Genomic DNA, 6,390 nt, shown 5'->3' on the forward strand with positions numbered 1-6,390 from the left:
CGGCCCGGTTGCCGTCCCGCCTCGACCCCAGACGCGGTGGCCGCTGCGCCCGCGGGGGCCATTTTGTGGAGGCCAGACCCCCGGGGCGGGGGGGGGAAGGGCGTCCCGGGGCGGCGTGGCCGTGTGGTGTTTGGGCATTTTCACGCGTGTTTTTGAGGAACGATTCGCAAAGCGGGGCAGGGCCGGGCCCCAGGAGGTGCCGGCGGCCGTCCGGGCCGTGGCTTCCCGCCCTGCCCTTCGCCCCTGAGGGCCCGCACAGCGGAGGCCCCTGGCCGTCGTGCCTGCCCGCTGCCGGGCGGTCATCGCGTGTGTGCGTTGTCTTAAAACAACCCCAGAGAAAAAGAGTTACTCTCGTGGCAGTCGCCTCGCTTCGGCGGTGCAAAGGCCTAGTTACAGGGGTGTGGTGCAACACCGTGTTTTTCTTTGTCCTGTAACAAAGGTAGCCCATCCACCGCTGCTTCGTCTGAGTGATACTGCGTAAGGATTAATATCAGCTTTTCCCTGTTTCTATACTAGCTTGTATGTGTTTAACCAGTGGAAGCGCGGTGCCTGTGTCTCCTAGTACCGTACGGCAGTCGGCTCCCCGCAGCGGAGCATCTCCCAAGGGTGTCAGCGCCTCACCAGCACGATCCTGAAGGTACCGTCCAGGCCTCGGCACTTGGCTGTTCTTTCTTCAGGGTCCCCAAGGAAATTCCGTTTAGGGCAGCCACTCAAATACTCCTTCAGCTTTCAGTGGCTGTTTGTCTCTTGTGATCTTCCAAGCACAGCTGTAAAACATGGGACATTTTATATCCTTTGTCCCCCTTCTTAAAAACAGACACCTTATTTCTTCCCTTGTGGTAGGTAATACGGTTGTAACTACAGTGGTCGGTGATAATAGGACGCAGACAAGGCTAGGCCCACAGGCAGAGGTGAGTACCAAGCACTCCTTTTCTCAGATGCTCTGATTGCTATCTATGCAATTACAACCTGAGAACAATTGTTAGGGGCGTATTTAGCGTGGGAGTGTATTTCTGTTACAACTTTGTGTGCCAAAAAAGCATGTATGTGTTTTCTCACTATAAAAGTTGATACGATAAAGATACTACATTTACCTACAAATATTTTTGGGGTCTAAGTTGCCTTTTCCAACGGCTGGTTCTCCTTGCATTAGGAAGGTTTTCTAGGAGTCTGTTATACCCTGACATTTGTTTGCATTTTTCTTTATCTTAAAGATGTTTTGATGGTACAAAAGGTTAAATTTCAAAGACACTGTCTCTAAGTTATGTGATTTTTTCCTTTCTACGTATGTTTTTCCAAACCCAAACAGGCAAACTGGAATTCGAGATCGGTTTGCAGCTGCAGGGTCCTTGTATTCATCTACTCCGTACCTGCTGCTTTTCCAAAGATGCAGTAAGTTGAGAAACTTCAATGTTTCAACTTGTAATTAAAAAGTTTAATGTAGCCATACAAAGCTATTTCTTTTAAGATCTGAGGGTGGGGTACAGAAATAGGAGATAAGAAGTTCTACACCTACTAATTTAGGAGACAGTGCTGTTAATATTTTGTTTTTCCTATTATGAGAGGAGTTATACAAAAAGTACATTTCCGTTTTCTAATTTCATTGGCAATTATTCTGTAATAATAAAGTGACAAACAATTAATAGTTTAATATTTTTTTTATATTGAGCTCTGTTAAACTCTGCCACAAATATCTATCATTTTCTGCTTGCCAGTGCAGTGGTTTTGAGGCTTTTCATTTAATTTTCTTAAGCTTGTGACTGGCATAGGAATGCTGTCTTCCTTTTTAAGTACAATGTGTTCCAACCCAGCATTGTCTCCCATCTTAGCACCTCTGCTACCAGAGGTACTAACTGACACAAATAAATAAAAACCTCATACTGTGCCTCCTGGTTGCAGAAAAAAAAACCAAACAGTTTCTTATCTGTAATTAAGCAAATAATATGTAAATACAGTCTATTTTATATTATGTATTTCAGGGAGCAAACTGCTGCAGACTGTAGGCTTTTGCAATTGTGGAATATCCTGACTATTAGAATCGTGCATGTTGCTGTAGCAGTATGGTGAGTTACTCCGTGAATGAACAGTAAGTTGTATTTCCTCTGGCAAAGGAGACAGGGAAAACTGATGTTAAGGAAATCACTCTGGCAGTGTTCTCGTGTTGAGAAGAAGTGCCATATCATATTAATTAAAGTGCCACATCCAAAACTGATCAAAGGATGACTCACTTTTACACGGTGGATGAAGGAACTGGTTCACTTTTACACAGTGAATAATAAAACTATGGAAAGCATTGCCACAAAAAATATGGGAGACTGAGCACCTTGCTTCAGAAGTGGATCTGATGTTTCTAGAGGCAATAAGAAAATATGGAGTTCTTCCGCAGATATGATTTTGAGCCAGTATTAGCTATCTCGTTTTATGCAAAAGATATAATTTCTGAGACATTAGAAAGAGATCTTGAGTGGCATAATTATCCCACATCTCCCTCTTGCAGAATAGTTACAATTTGCTCTGCAACCTGCAGTTTTCTAGGCTTTATCCCATCTGTTAGCTACTTAGATTGTGCAGACCCTGGATTTGCCCTACTCTTACAAAAACCTTCTTCTTAATACTGGACAGGAAGGAAAGGTGAAACCCTGCCTGTGCAAGTCATGTGATGTCATTGAAAATTACTTTAGGTAAAACTGGTGCAAAGGACTGTGTAGAGCCAGCTCTTTTGTTTATTCTGGGTTCTCATTTAGCTAAAGTGGATTTGAAGTAAACCAACTTTAATGCACAGGAGTATTCACGCAGAGATTGCAACATCAAATGGGTTTGATTTGAAGTCAGGCAGCCAGTGCACGTAGACAAACTTTCTCTGGGAGCTTCAGGAATAGGCTGGGGCGGAAGGTGGTTGGAAGAAGCTTTGGGCATAAAGCGCGTTTAAGTACGTGCAGGTAAGACTCTTGGCTATGGTTCTGCTTGTGGCTTGGTAACGTCATTCCAGGAATTATGTCTGGATGTTAGATACTGCTCAAGTAATTTAAAAGCTAAGATAACTTTCCATATTGAGACTACGTATCTCCCTACCTTTAGATTGTGCAGTTGATAGGAAAAATCAAACCTTTGTCTTCTATTTAATTTTGAAATAACACCAAGACCTCTTCCAAGGGACAGTAGGAAACTTGCATAGTTTTGTTTCAGAAATAACAACGATACAACCTTGCTTATTGCAGATGGCTGTGATTGCAGGTTTGACTCCTGAAACTAATTTGCGGACTGATGAAATATTCTTTCCCTACATACCGATGTGATCAGTTGCTGAGTGAGAAGCAGCTCACCTACACAACCACTTTCCAGCCAGACACAACTAAATGATGGGTTGAACACTGCCATCCACCGGCTGGCTGCACAGAAAACTTGTTGCACTTAAATTTCTTTAAGGTAATATGAAAAAGTACCTGGTGGTGTTTTGTTTTCTTTTTTTAACATGTTTAACTTCCCTGTCAGGACTTTCTAATCAGCCTGTATGATGATGGGTTTAATCTACAACAAGGTTACCTCAGAAATACTTTATATATAAGTGGGCGATTGTGCTTAGAGGCTATTAAAAAAAAAAAAGAGAAAGAAAAAAGTTCTTAGCCCAACAGATAAGTTTTGACTGTAAGGAGAATTAGTTTTCCAGAACATAAGCTGTCCAGCCAGAGGAAATACACGAATTTATATAGAAAGTGCAGGACACACAATCCTTAATACAGGTCTGTTTTATAACATTTCATGGCTATGCTTAGAATGTGCATCAGTGGCATTACTTCTAGTGTGAGCTTTTTGTTACAGACAGAGATTGAAGAAGTTTCTTGGTTGCTTCCTTTTTCTGAAGTCTGCTTTACAACCTACAAAGCCAGCTGGCACTGTGAATCGCTCTTAGTACAGAAAGGCAGGCTTGTGATTAAGTCACAGGAGTGGGAGTGCGAGGTTCTATTTTGGGCTCGGCCACAGACATCATGGTTTATCATAGGCAAATCTGCTAATTTTCACTATCAGTCATACGGACAACCCAACTGCTCGCTGGAGGGGCTTCTCCTCCCACCACCAATGAAGGAATGGAGTCAGAGCACGTTGCACTCTAGCAGTCTCCAGCGAATGTCCTGGAAAGCAGTGGCAACTGAACACCTCTGAGCAGTGCTAAATTTAGAGCTTTTCTAACTTGTATGTGGGGATGGCACAGGCAGAAAAGTGGGTTCTTTGACAGCTTGGTTCATTCTGCCTCCCTGATCTCAGAAGTTTCCCGTGAGACTTTAAACATATTCTTGTTAGGTCCTGACGTGCCTGAGGAAGACAGCGTCAGAGTAGGATGGAATTTAACTTAGGAAATGACAGCAAGATCCAACACCATCTTTACTAATAAAACCAGTATGTGACAGATTTCAGTGTTGTGCCTCATTCTGATGTTAGCTACAACTGTATTATCCAGAAGCAACTCATTGATAGTGACCAAACTATTTACAGAGTTAAAAAAAAAAAAAAAACAAACCACCAAAACCAATCCAGAACTTGATGTTTTCACTGCAAGGGTGTCTGAGGCAAATTTCAAACATGGTGTGATTGATTAGAAGCTGTATAGTAATGCAGGATGATGTCAATGTAGGAATGATTAAAGAATCAACTAGTAGCTACTTTAAGGACAGTGTATGTTGTTCTTTATTAACTACAACTATGCGAGACAAAGTATAAAGAAATACAGAGCGATCTTCTAGGAAATAAAAATTATATTCAGAATAGTACTTACAAAGGACTTGCCTGCATAAATTTATGTTCAATGAAATTCACTCTCCAGCTGTAAAAAAATGTATTTTTGTATGAATAAGAAAAGAAACAAAAGAAAATCAGTTCCCTCAGAGGATTCACTTGCTCTGTTGTTTTTGCAGTGATAGCTTGTGAGATACAGGAAACTAAGTAGGACATAAACAATATAAACTTGACTGGGCTGGCAGAAATGGTGAGAAGAAGGTGCAATTTTAAGTATTCATTTTTAGTAATCTTAGATCCTGCTAGTGACATCCTTTTTTTTTTTTATGACTGGTTTTATTTTGGCGGGTCCCTTTACACAGGAGAAAAAATAACAACAGACAAACTCACACCAACCACCATCTTCTCCAAGGATTAGATTGTGCTGTGGAAGGCTGATGTCATCTGCTGATTCATTTTATCAGCCAGAACGAGGACATAAAACCTCGTTCAAAAATGAGTAATGGAGCACGGGAAGACTGGATGGAAAAAAACTGTGCTCAGGAAGAATCTTGAGCTGAGGTTTGTCTTGTACAGACAAGCAAGAGAGGCAAACGCCTAGAAGAAATGTCACTCTTTCATGATTAGAAATCTTCTGTTTCCAAGCAGTATTAATGTATACCAAGTTTATACCCATTTGTTGTTGTTTCGAATTCTTCCTTTAAATAGTTGATTTTTTTCCCCTCCCTAGCAATTAAACACTTTCTCCCCACCAAGGAAATACAACGCCATAAATAGTTGAGTTACAGACAACTAGAGAGATGTCTTTTAGCTCTTTTACTGATTTGAGAATACAGTATTGGATCAGCAGAAGAGCATTCTTGCCAAAGGTGGGCTAAGGGGCATCTTCTTACGCTGTTTTGTTGGATGCACTGTCAAAAGGTACTGAATGTAGACCAGTTAAGGTTTCAGTCTGGGGTTTTATGGTTTTGGGTTTTTTTTATAACAAGAAACAGAGCAGACATACTGTTTTGGAGCAAACCACTGCTACTGCCTTCTTACTAGCTGTTACCTCCTCGCTCCATAGATCCTGGTCACTGCCTGTATCTCCTTTCCACTTCTTTCCCCTCCCCATGCCTTTTTCCCCTTTTCTCTGGTAGCACATCAGCAAAGCCTGAACTAATTGACCTTGTAAATCTTGTTAATGATGTTCACTCAGTTCCTCGCTTTCAGCATCAACGCACAGGGCCTCAGCAGCAGAACTCAAAGTTAGGAAGCAGTATTTTTGGCTAGCAATGCAGGAAGTAAGCCGTAACCAACAGACGCATTTGATGGCTGTGGAAATATGTTTCGCTTTAAAGGGAAGCGTCCTGGATGCACCCAGGTCGCTGTTGTGAGGGCTTTTTTTTTTTTTTAATGTTACATAAATGCAAATAATGTAGCGCTACGTGAATTTGAGTACAAGCGGGAGCAGGGTGCGCTCCGCGTTCCCCGCCGCCCCGTCCGCCTTCGCACAGACCCCCTGCAGGACCGGGACTGGCTGTCCCCTTGCCGGAGGGTGCCGGTGCCAGCGGACTATCCCGGGAGGCTGCCAACCAACCGGAGGCCCGTAAGGCACCGGGGGAACCCAGCGGGGCCTCTCCGCCTTCCGCCCTGAGACCGAGCGGGGCCGGGCCGGGC

The sequence above is a fragment of the Haliaeetus leucocephalus genome, unplaced genomic scaffold (genome assembly GCF_000737465.1).
Source record: "Haliaeetus leucocephalus isolate CR32 unplaced genomic scaffold, Haliaeetus_leucocephalus-4.0 Scaffold262, whole genome shotgun sequence".
Taxonomy (NCBI): domain Eukaryota; kingdom Metazoa; phylum Chordata; class Aves; order Accipitriformes; family Accipitridae; genus Haliaeetus; species Haliaeetus leucocephalus.